Raw genomic sequence first — 13,211 nt, forward strand, 5'->3', positions numbered from 1 at the left:
GAGGTGTCTGGATGGCTCAGTCGGTAGAGCATGTGACTTACCATCTCAGTGTTGTGAGTTCAAGCTCCACATTGTGTTGGAGCCTACTAAAAAAACGAGAGAGAGAATAGAAGGACAATGAAGAAAGGCAATGAAACAAAGGCTGTTTTTCCTGTCTTTAAAAAATATTTTTAACGTTTATTTATTTTGAGAGAGCGAGAGAGCGCGCGCGCGCGCACACACACACACACACACACACACACACACACACGCACACAAGTGGGGGAGGGGCAGAGAGACAGAATCCCAAGCAGGCCCCACACCATCAACACAGAGCCCAACGTGGGGCTCGAACTAACGAACTGTGAGATCATGACCCGAGCCAAAATCAAGTCAGACGCTTAACTGACTGAGCCACCCAGGCCACAACAGGGGCATCGGGGTGGCTCAGTCAGTTGAGCCACCGACTTGATTTTGACTCAGGTCATGATCCCAGGGTCATGGGATCAAGCCCTGTCTCGGGCTCCAGGCTCTGCGTGGAGCCTGCCTAAGATTCTCTCTTTCTCCCTTTCTCTGCCCCACTCCCCTGCTCGTGCTCCCTCTTTCTCTAACAAAAAAGAACAACAAAAATAAATAAATAAAAGAAAAACAAAGTTGATGACCTTTTTAGCTATACTGAGCAAGAAAAAAAGAGAAAAGAGTCAAATATTAATTTCAGAAATGAAAGAAGGGTCATTACTATTGAGTTTATAGGAATAAAAAGGAATACGAATGAATTCCAAGAACAAAAGTATGATAATGAATTAGATCATCTAAGTGAAAGGAAAACTCCCAGAAAGACACAAACTACTAAAACTGACCCAAAAGGATATACAAAATCTGAATAGAACTCTAACAAGTAGAGCAATTCAATTAGTAAAGGCCAGGTCAAGATGGTTTCACCAGCAAAACTACCAGATGTATAAAGAAAAGCTAACACTAATACTTGACAAATTTTCTCCCAAAACGAAGAGGTAATACCTCTCAACTCCTTTTGTGATGTCGGTATTACTTGACACCAAAAGACATCATAAGCAAAGAGAACTCCACACCAATATCCTTTATGAATATATATGCAAAAATCCTCAACAAAATACTAGCAAACTTGAATCCAACAACATAAAAATGATTATACATCGTGATTAAATAGGATTTATCTCAGGACTGCAAGGTTGGCTCAACATATGAAAATGAATCTGTATCATAATTCAAATTGACAGCATAAAACACAAAATGGCATGATAGTCTCAACAGATGCAGAAAAAGTCTTCAACGATATCTAACATCCTTCGTGATATAAACAATCAATGAACTAGGAATATAAGAGTGTATCCTCAACTTGATGAAAGACTTCTATGAATAGACCACGGCTAACATCGTAATGTTGAAGAACTGACTAATTTCTCCCTAAGATCAGGGACACGATGAGAATGTCTACTCTATTTTTTTCCAACATTGTAATGAAGGTTCTAGCCAGGATAATTAGACAGGAAAAAGAAATAAAAGGCTTATCCCCCCCCCCCCCGCCAACCCATTTTTGCTGAAAAGTAATTGACATACATCACTGTATTAGTTTAAGGCATACAGCATGATAGTCTGATTTACATATACTGTGAAATAATTACTACAGTAGGTTCATCTAAAATCTATCTTCTCGGATAGATACAATAAAAGGGAAAAAAAAAGAAGAAAAATGAAAAAAAAAATCTCCTCATAATGAGAACTCTTAGAATTTATTCTTTTAACAGCTTTTCTATACATCACACAGCAGTGTTAGCTGTCGTCATCATGTTGTACATTACATCCCTAGTACTCATTTATCTTATCACTGGAAATTATATCTTCTGACCAACTTCTTCTATTTCCTTCTCTTCTCACCCTCTGCCTCTGGTAATCACAAGTCTGATCTTTTTCTATGAGTTGTTTTTTTCCTTATAAAAGACATCTTGATTAGAAAGGAAGAAGTATAATGATCTCTATTTCCAGATTGTTACATGGAAACTCCTAAAGAATCCACAAAACTCTATTAAAAGCAATAAGTGAATTCAACAGGGTTTCGGGACACAAGATCAATACACAAAAATCAACTGTATTTCTACATACTAGCAATGAACAATCCAAACATAAAAATAAGAAAACAATTCTATTTATAATAACATCAATATAATAAAATATTTAGAAATAAACTTATAAAAAGAAGTACAAAGCTTTTCCTAAAAACTAAAAACCACTGTTGAAAGATGTTAAGGACATAAATAAATGATAAGATATTCCACGTTCATGAATCAGAAGACTTAAAACTGTTAAATGGCAATACCACTCAAACTGATCTACAGATTCAATCCGATCACTATTCAAATGCCAATTGCCCTGTTTACAGAAATTGAAAAACTGATCCTAAAACTCATATAGAAATGCAACAGATCCAGAATAGTCAACAATCTCAGAAAAGAAGAAAAAAGTTGGAAGACTCATGTTTCCTGATTTGAACACTTATTACAAAGCTAGAGTAAATAAGACAGCATAATCCTGATATAAGAATAGACTTACAGATGGGCGCCTGGGTGGCTCAGTCGGTTGAGCGTCTGACTTCGGCCCAGGTCAGGATCTCACAGTTCATGAGTTCCAACCCCGCATTGGGCGCTGTGCTGACAACTGCTGACAGCCTGGAGGCTGTTTCAGGTTTGTGTGTCTCCCTCTCTCTGCCTCTTCCCCACTCATGCTCTGTCTTTATTTCTCAGAAATGAATAAACACTAAAAAAAAAAAAAAAAAGAATAGACTTATAGCTCAGTGGAACAGAATCAAGAATCCAGAAATAAAACCTAATATTTACAGTGGGGGCGCCTAGGTGGCTCAGTCGGTTAAGTGTCCGACTTCAGCTCAGGTCATGATCTCACCGTCCGTGAGTTCGGGCCCTGCATCGGCTCCATGCTGACAGCTCAGAGCCTGGGGCCTGTTTCTGATTCTGTGTCTCCCTCTCTCTCTGCCCCTCCCCCGCTCACGCTCTGTCTCTGTCTCTGAAAAATGAATAGACCTTAAAAAAAATTGAAAAAAATAAATTTAATATTCACGGTCAATTGATTTTCAACAAGAGTGTCAAGAAACTACACTGGGGGAAAGAATAGCCTTTACAACATATGGTGCTGGGACAACCAGATAGACAGCATGAAAAAGAATGAAGTTAGACTCCTATCTTATACCATATACAAAATTAGCTCAAAATGGATCCTAAAACAAAATGTGAAAGCTAAAATATAAAACTCTTAAGAGAAAGCATGGGAGTAAGTATTCGTGACTGTGTCAGGCAGCGGTTTGTTAGATAAGACTCTAAAACCACGAGTGGTAGCATAAAAAGTAGATAAATTGAACTTTATCAAAAATAAAAAATTTGTGCATCAAAGGACACTATCAACAAAGCAAAAGGCAACTCTGTGCTTTGAGATGATCTCCAATGGTAACCTCCTCGAAAAGATATAGACCTTAGTGGGGAGATGCCTGCGAATTCTCCTTCCTACCCTTCCCTGTTACTCAAATGTAGCCTCAACACTTTCCATTTTGTGCACTTTCTCTCCAACATGGGACATGTTTCTTTCCAACAGGAAATGTCCCTCCTGGCACCGAGGGACAAAAATCACCAACCGTGGAAAACCTGATTCTTGATCAGTGAAACTTTCAAGGACAGATCTTGATCAAAAGGGAGAAATGTGAAAATAAGTCAAGGAAACCTCATTTATCATGAAGTTGGGGAGCCCTGAAGGGGCAGTTCTCACGCATACACATTTGTCGCAGTCTAATAGCCAGCAGGAAGAAGGAAGATCCCTCCCTGTCCCAGAAACAATGCACTAACCACAACTTACAGCCAATAAGAAATCACCAGGACTCACGTTCTTTTCGGTGAATTTTTGTTCAAAACAACTCTCCTCAATTTCCTCTTAAAACCTAATAAAAGTTGACTTTCCCTTTGTCTCTTCAGACTCCTCTATGTTTTCCCCATAGTTTGATTTTCTCAAATTGTGCTTTCTCAGCTATTCTCAAATAAACTCATTTTGCTAATAAAATAACTGGCTAATTTGTCTTTTTTAAAGTTTATTTATTTATATGTAGAGAGAGAGAGAGAGAGCAGAAGAGGGACAGAAAGAGAGGGAGAGAGAGAGTCCCAAGCAAGCTCCATGCTATCAGCAAAGAACCAAATGTGGGGCTCAGTCCCACCGACCATGAGATCATGACCTGAGCTGAGATCAAGACGCTTATCTGACTGAGGCACCCTGTGACCCACTAATTTGTATTTTCAGGTTGACGGTTTAATTTCTTGATTCTATAGGTTTAAGTCTTTTGCCAAATTTTGATAAGTTTCATCTATTATTTCTCTGAGCACCTTTCTACCTTTGCCTTCTTTCTCCTCTCATTCAGGAAGTCTAATGACATAAATGTTAGATTTTTTTTTTAAAGTTTACTAATTTTTGAGAAAAAGAGAGATAGAGTACATGTAAGCAGGGGAGGGGCAGAGAGAGAGGGAGAGAGAGAGTATCCCAAGTAGGCTCCATGCTGTCAACCCAATGTGGGGCTCGATCTCACCAACCATGAGATCATGACCTGAGCTGAAATCAAGAGTCAGACGTTTAACTGACTGAGCCACCCAGGCGCTCCCTAAATGTTAGATTTTTGTTTTATTCCCACAGGTCCCTTCGGCTCTGTTCTTTTCCATTCTGTTTCTCTCTGTTATTTTAACTTGGTTAATTTCTATTTTTTCTAAGATCTCATTCACTATTTCCTCTGTCTCCTCCAATCCCTTGAGTCCATCCAGTGAATTCTTTATTTTGGTTGTTCTGAAATTTCCATTTGATTCTTTATTTATTTCTTTGGCACAAATTTCCATTTTTTTTCCAGTTGTTTTGAGTCTGTTGTTCATAATTGCTCATTTAGGTGTTTTTTTTTTTTTAATCATATGTGCTTTAAAATCTTCACTGGATAATTCTATTACCTTTGTCATCTCAGTATTGGTATCTGTTGATTGTCTTTTTTTCATTTACTTTGAGATCTTTCTGACCTTACGTATAAGAAGTGATTTTTCAATTAAAACACGGATATTTTAGGTATTATGTTATGAGATTCTGGATCTTATTAAACCTTCTGTTTTAGTAGGCTTCTTCTGGCACCTGTCTGGCTAGGGAGGGAGGAAGGGAGATGTCAACTTGTTACTACCAGATGGTAGAAGCCAAGATTCCTCACTTAGCCTGAATAGATGTTGAATAGTGGACATCCTTGCTTTATTCCTTGTCTTACTGGGCAAGGATCTACTCTTTCATCATTAAGCATATGTTAGCGGTAGGTTTTCATAGATGTCTTTCATCAAGGACCAGTTGAAGAAGTTCCCTTCTATTCTTAATTTGCTGAGGGTTCTAAATAAGGAATAAATGTATCTTGCTGAGCGTTTTTCTGCGTCCATTAAGAAAACAATCCAATTTTCTTTTGCAGTTTGTTAGTATGGTGAATCACATGGATTGATTTTGTCATCGATTAATTTTTAAATGTAAAACCAACTTTGCATTCCTGGAATAAATCCCACCTGGTTGTGTTATAGTCTACTTTTATAAGGCTGTTCAGTTTGATTTGCTAAAGTTTTATTAGGAATGTTTGCATTTTTGTTCATGAGAGATATTTGTCTCTAAGGGTTTTTTTTTTTTTTTTTGGTTTGTTTTAATGTCATTGGTTTTGGTTAGTGCTGGTCTCATAGAATGAACTGGGAAGTAGTTGACCCGCTTCAATTTTTGAGAAGTATTTTTGTAGAATTAGCATTTACTCTTCAGATATTGGTAGAATTCATCATTAAAGCCATCTGGTCTTACAGTTTTCTTTGCGGGTATGTTTTTTAATGTACAAATTCATTTTCTCCAATAGATATACAGCGACTCAGTAATCTATTTCCTCTTGAGTGAGCTTTGGTAATTTATGTTTTTCAATAAATTTATCAACTGTGCCTAATTTTCAAATTTATCTGTGTACAGTTATCCATAACATTGGCTTGTCGGAATTTTAATATACGTAAAATCTATAATGATGTCATCTTTCATATCTGATATTGATCATTTCTCTCTCTTTTTCTACTAAGCCTCAGACTCAACATTATTGACATTTTGAACTGGATAATTTTGCTGTGGGGGCTTTCCTGTAGGGTGTTTAGCAGCATTCCTGGCCTTTACCTTTTAGATACCAGCAACACACTGAGTTGTGGAACTCTGTAATATCTTTAGACATTTCGAATGTCCCCTGGTGCGCAAAATCACCTCCAAAGGAGAATTGCTGGATTAGAAGTCTATTGCTTTTACTGATCTTTGAGAAATACTAGTTTCTTTTTATTTTTTTCAACGTTTTTTATTTATTTTTGGGACAGAGAGAGACAGAGCATGAACGGGGGAGGGGCAGAGAGAGAGGGAGACACAGAATCGGAAACAGGCTCCAGGCTCTGAGCCATCAGCCCAGAGCCCGACGCGGGGCTCGAACTCACGGACCGCGAGACCGTGACCTGGCTGAAGTCGGACGCTTAACCGACTGCGCCACCCAGGCGCCCCTAGTTTCTTTTTAATGTTTATTTATTTTTAAGAGAGAGACAGCGACAGAGAGAGAGACAGAGACAGAGAGACAGAGGAGATGCTCAGAGAGAGCTGGAGACATAGGATGAAGCAGACTCCAGGCTCTGAGCTGTCAGCACAGAGCCCACAGCAGAGCTCGAACCCACAGACTGCAAGACCATGACCTGAGCTTAACCGACTGAGCCACCCAGGTGCCCCTGGGAAATAAATACTAGTTTTTTACTTCATTGATTCACATCATTTTTTATCTTCTACGTCTCTACTTAATATGTTCACTCTCTAACCTTCTGAACGTACAGAATGCAATTATAATAAACTGTTCTCATGTCCTTGTCAGCTAATTCCGACATCTGTATAAATTCTGTGTTGACTTTAGTTGATTGATTTTCCCCCTCACTATGGGTCATATTTTCCTGTTTCTTTGCCTACTTAGTAAATTTTGATTGGATACCAAACATTGTGAATTTTTAGCTTCTCTTAGGCTTGGATACACAGTAAAACCTTGGATAGTGCGTAAACTTGTTCTGTGAGTACTTCGCAAGACAAGCAAACATTTCCAATAAATTTTAATTCGATACATGAGCGATGTCTTGCAATGTGAGTAGGACGTGACGCCGAATGTCACATGATCACAACTGAGCCAATGGTTCTTCTCTCTCCCTCTCGCTGCGGGATTCTGGGTGATTGTTTCAGTGCTTGGATGCTCAGTCTCAGTCCGTGGTGTTTGGCAGGACATTGGAAGGTGCTCACAAAAGGCACTAGTGTATTTTTTGTCACTTCATAGCACCTATGGACGGTCCTTTGCTTTTCCATACAAGAGTAAGCTTGGGAATGCTTTGCTTCATTCTAGATCATTGGATAGGTTCCTTGTTAAAGTTGCACGAAAAGAAAAAGATTCCATTGAGCCAATAGATAGCAGGGATGCCATTAGTAATGGTGAAAGTCATCCTACACTATAACCCCCCTCTCTCGTCTCCCTCACACCAGCCACGAAGGTTTTCAAAGGTAAGTGCGGGTTAATTTGTTTATTTTTCTTGATATTTTGTATTTTTTTTATTATTTCATATTGTATTACAGTATTGTTAGCATTTTGGGGTTGGATATTTGAATATTGAATATTTCGGGGTGGTGGAATGAATCTTCTGAGTTTCCATGATTTCTTACTGGGAAATTTGCTGTGATATACAAATTTGCTTTGGATTACATGCATGTTTCCAAAACGAATTATGCTCACAAGCCAAGGTTTTACTGTATTTGCATTTCTATACAAATTCTTGGGTTTTGGTCTGGTATACAGTTATGTATGTTCCACGGACACAGTTTGATTCTTTTGGTTCTTGCTTATTGGGTAGGACCAGCGCAGGGTTTAATCTGGAGCTAGTCATTTTCCACTATGAGAGCAAGATTCTTATGAATGCGCCGCCTAAAGCCTCATGAATTATGAGGTGTTCCTGACTGGCTGTTAGTCCTATGCACCACTCTGAATGCTGTGAGGACTGTTCCCTTTAATCATCTCATGCCATTCTTTCCTCAGCCTGGGTAGTTTTCTCACATATGTATACTGATTTTCACCCTGCCTACGGGTCCTCTGGGACTACTCCATCATCTCTGGTACTCTGCCTGTGAACTTGAATCACTGTGAGCTCAGCTCTATCTTCCAACCTCTCCTCCATGCCCCACCTGGGACTTCCCACCCCGTGCTGTGGCCTGGAAACTCTTCAGGGGCACAAACCAGTCAGTTATAGTGTTCATCTTACTTTCCACCTCTCGGGGGTACTGTTCTGTGTTGCCTGTTGTCCAATGTGTTCAAAACTTTGTGTATATATTTTTCCAACAACCAACAGTTGTTTTGGTTAGGAGGTAAATCTGATCTTTCCATTGTATTCAGAAATATAAGGCTATGTAAATATACTTTAAAACTCTGAAAAAAAATGTGTATGTTCTCAGCAAAATATAGTTTACCAAATTCAATGTAGCAACTAGAAAATGTGAAGAAACATAAAGCTACGGAATAAATTAAAACACAAATCTGTGCCTAAAGTAACATCAGGATCGGATAGCTTTACAGGCAATGTTTATAAATTATTCAAGGAGCAGATAATTCTAGTCTTATACAAAATGTTCCAGAGGATTAAAAAATGAAGGAATGTTCTCTATTCATTTTATTATGCTAATGTAACTTTGACACCAAAACCATTCAAGGACAAAATGAGAAAGGAAACTTTTAGGCCAACCTTGTTATGAATTCAGATGCATAAATTCTAAATCTATCGACTGTGGTTGATTCACAATAAAGTTTCAACAAATATGCATTGAATTAATGGATACCAGACCTTTCAAACATTTGATTTGAGGTTAAATATTTTCATGTGATATTTTCCCTCTCATTAAATGAACACATATTTTGGGATAAGTCAGTTAAGTGGATGATTTAATTTTGACTTACTGTGAGCTCTCATAATGAGAATTAAATAAGATAATCCCTTCTTTGTAATTTTTTTAATGTTTATTTATTTTTGTTTATTTAATTTATTTTTAAAATTTACATCCATGTTAGTTAGCATATAATGCAACAATGATTTCAGGAGTAGATTCCTTAATGCCCCTTACCCATTTAGCCCATCCCCCCTCTTTTTAATTTTTTATAAAATTTTCCAAACCTATACAAAATGGAGAGAATAATAAACCACAAATGTATATTCATTATATATATTCAGCAATTATTGTAATTTTTCCCCATTGGATGAATCAATTTCCTCTTTTCTTGAAGTCATTTAAGTATAACTAAATATATGTCACTCCTTCCTCCATATTTCAATACGGGCCTAAAAATATGGATACATTCTTACTTAACTACAATGACATTATTCATATCCAGAAAAATTAATAGTAAATAATAATAATCCTTTGGTGATTTCTGATAACCAGACCAAAATCATACTTCTTCATTTATCTCAAAAGTATTTTTGTATTTGGTTCATCTGAATCAGGATCCAATAAGAGATCTACACATTATATTCTGTTGTCTAGCATTATCAAGTTAAAAAAAATCCAGAACAATCTCCCATCATGTTTTTGCATGCTATTTACTTATTTCAGAATCTGGCTGGTTGTCTTATAGAATGTCTCATTTTCTGGATTTGTGTGGTTTTCCTGGTAGTGTCATTTCACCTGCTTCTGTTCCTCTATTTCTCATACTTCCTGTAAATGGAAGTTAGCTCTAGACCTTGATTAGATTCCTGTCTACTTTCTGGGCCAGAATACTTCATGCTATGTGCTTTGTATTGCATAACAACAAGAAGCACAAAAATGTTTGGTCTAGCTGTTAGTGATAGTAAGATTGACTACTTGTTTTAATGGGCGATAGCAGGATTGTGGGCTTTGTTAAGTTTCCCAACAATTTCTTTTCTGTTTCACTCACTGATGATGTTTGACTGGATCAAGTATTTCACTACGGCTTCCAAAATGATGCATCGTAGGGGCCCCTGGGTGACTCAGTCGGTTGAGCATCCAACTTCGGCTCAGGTCATGATGTCACAGCTCGTGGGTTCCAGCCCCGTGTCAGGCTCTGTGCTGACAGCTCAGAGCCCGGAGCCTGCTTTGGATTCTGTGTCTCCCTCTCTCTCTGCCCCTCCTCCACTCGCTCGCTCTCTCTCAAAAAAATAAATAAATAAAAATGGTGGCTTGTATAAATTATTATATTTCTTCACTCATTAGCTGAATGTTTTTTGAAAAAAAGAACATTTCCTTACTGACTAAAGCAATTTGGTTACCCTGAAATTAGGATAAGTGACAAATCCTATCTTAATTGCCAGTCTCCTGCATAAAAAGTTGGCGCCTTGGTTTTTCTGCTTGTGTCCCCAGGGGCAGGTTTTGGTTTTAGTTTCTGACGTTGCCCACATTTGAGTTTTTCTTTTTATCATGAAGAACTGTGGGTATTTGAGAAACGTCAATGTGTTTATTTATGTATTCATCCAAACAAACTTTATTATAAAGAAACAAGAACAGAACATGCACAAATAAGACAACAGTATCAACAGCAACAAAAAGTACAGTCTCTAAAAACACACACTACTAACATTCCACTATTGTTATAGTTCTTGTAACACACATGCCGGGTAAGCAGCTGGGGGTGATTTCTGATCACCTGGTGGTTCTTGATGCAAAAATAAAGACTAGAAAAACCTACGCAGATCAACTGTACAGCTTACGGAGCACAACATTCTCATGTTAAGATGTAAAACTGATCCCAGAGGACATTATTACTCCTGCAAGACAAGTGAGAGCCCCGAAGTTCCGAGAGGTTGAGGGACTGGCCCAAGGTTAGTCTATCAGTTCATGGCCATGGCAGGGCTCTGACTTGGGTTAGGGGCAATAGTAAACTTCAGTGTGTTTAAATCAATTGTTTTCCCTAACGTTTTTGAGGCACAAATTGTCCCATCTTGACCAAAAGGAGTCACAATGCTGGTTATGGTATCCTTTGATGATGACCCTTTTGTCTTAGAGATTTTATCTTTGAAAGCTTCCTTGGTTTTTCTCTTGAAAATCATTCTAGGGGCGCCTGGGTGGCGCAGTCGGTTAAGCGTCCGACTTCAGCCAGGTCACGATCTCGTGGTCCGTGAGTTCGAGCCCCGCGTCGGGCTCTGGGCTGATGGCTCGGAGCCTGGAGCCTGTTTCCGATTCTGTGTCTCCCTCTCTCTCTGCTCCTCCCCCGTTCATGCTCTGTCTCTCTCTGTCCCAAAAATAAAAAAATAAAAAACGTTGAAAAAAAAAAAAAAGAAAATCATTCTAAACTTGAGGAATGTTTGGATTGTAGATTTTTTATGAAGTTTCTTCCAAGTACACACGGAAATTTGGACTCTCTGTGAATTAAATGTTGCCAAGAAGATGTCCCTCTGGATTTCTTGTAATGACTCATTTGCACATTAGCAGTAAATGGATTAATATTTTTCCATCTTTTTTTCTTCTATGTGTTCAGTGCTTCATTCGGCAAATATTTATTGAATGCTGAATATATTTTAGGCATTATTCTGCTTGCTGAATAAACAGCAATAACCAAGCAAATCAATGCTCCCGCTAAAATAAAATTTACATTATAGTAGGGGAGCTAGGAAATAAACAAGATAAATAAATGAGTATAGTGTATATTATAGTGACAAGTGCTAAAAAAAAAGTGGATAAGAGAGATAGAAAGTATGTATATGTGTATGAGGGTTAGTGGAGGGGTGTTAAAATTTTAGATAGGGTGACCAGAGCGGGCTTCATTGGGAAAGTGATATTTGAGTAAAGATCTGAAGGGAGTGAAGGACACAGCATGTGGGTATCTGGGAGAAGAGCATTTCAGCATGGTCACCTGAGCAAAGGCTGTAAGTGGAAATATGCTTAGTGCTTGTTCAAGGATTGGCAAGGTCAATATGCCTGGAACACATGATGCAAGGGATCAACAGGGGGTCAAGAGGCAATGGTGGGGGCACATCATGTAAGGCCTTTGGGGTGTCAGTGAGAATATGTCTTATTGACCTTCAACTACACAGAGTGTAATTGACCAAGGGCCCCAGCTGCTGCGCTCTGAAACCCACTGATGCTTTCTGGGGCTGCTTCCTTCCACACTAAAGCAGGCTCATTTCTGCGAGAAAACAGGTAATGGGTGACTTTGACCAATGGACTTGCCAAACATTCCTTAGATTGATTGGAGGTCTAGGATGCTTCCACTCAGTCTTCCTTCCCTGTCTCCTTTCCTCATAGTCAGACTTGCTTTGTGGTCTAATAATGATCTCACTTTCTCCCAGTTCCCTCCTCATTCTCCCTCACAGACATTACTCCTAATAAAATCTTTGCACTTTGTCTTTCCCAGATAATGTTTTATTGTGAAAAAGGATACAAATCACAAAAGTTACCATTTTAGCCAGTTTTAATTGTACAGCTCAGTGGCATTAAATATATTCACATAGTTGTGTAACCGTCATCACTGTCCATCCTGAGAACTATTTCATCTTTCCAAAATGAAATTTCATACACATTAAACAATATTGCCCTATTCTTTCCTCACCCCCACCCCCACCCCCAGTCACTGACAACCACGATTCTCCTTCCTGCCTCCATAAGTTTGACTACTCTAGGTATCTTACATAAGTGGAATTATAAAGTATTTGTCCTTTTGTGACTGGCTAATTTCACTTAACATAATGTCTTCAAGGTTCATCCATGTTGTATTCTGCCTCAGAATTCCATTCTTTTTTTTAAGGGTTGAATAATATTCCATTTTATGGATATGCCACGTTTTGTTTATCCACTCACCCACTGATGGACACTTGGGTTGCTTCCATTTTTTGGCTGTTGTGAAAACTGTTGTTGTCTATATGGGTGTGCTATCTTTTTGAGTGAATCTCTGTGCAAATTCCTGCTTTCCGTTCTCTTGAGTATATACCCAGAAGAGGAATGGCTGGATCACAAGGTAAATCTATTTTATGTTTGGAGGAACAACCCTGCTGTTTTCCAGAAGCTTTGCACCCCCAGCAATACATAAGGGTTCTAATTTCTCAACATCTTCGCCAACACCTGTTATTTTTTGTTTTGTTTTTTATTGATTTATTTTTTAAAGA

The sequence above is a fragment of the Panthera pardus genome, unplaced genomic scaffold, assembly GCF_024362965.1.
Source record: "Panthera pardus isolate Hobbes unplaced genomic scaffold, ASM2436296v1 HiC_scaffold_13, whole genome shotgun sequence".
NCBI classification, from domain to species: Eukaryota; Metazoa; Chordata; class Mammalia; order Carnivora; family Felidae; genus Panthera; species Panthera pardus.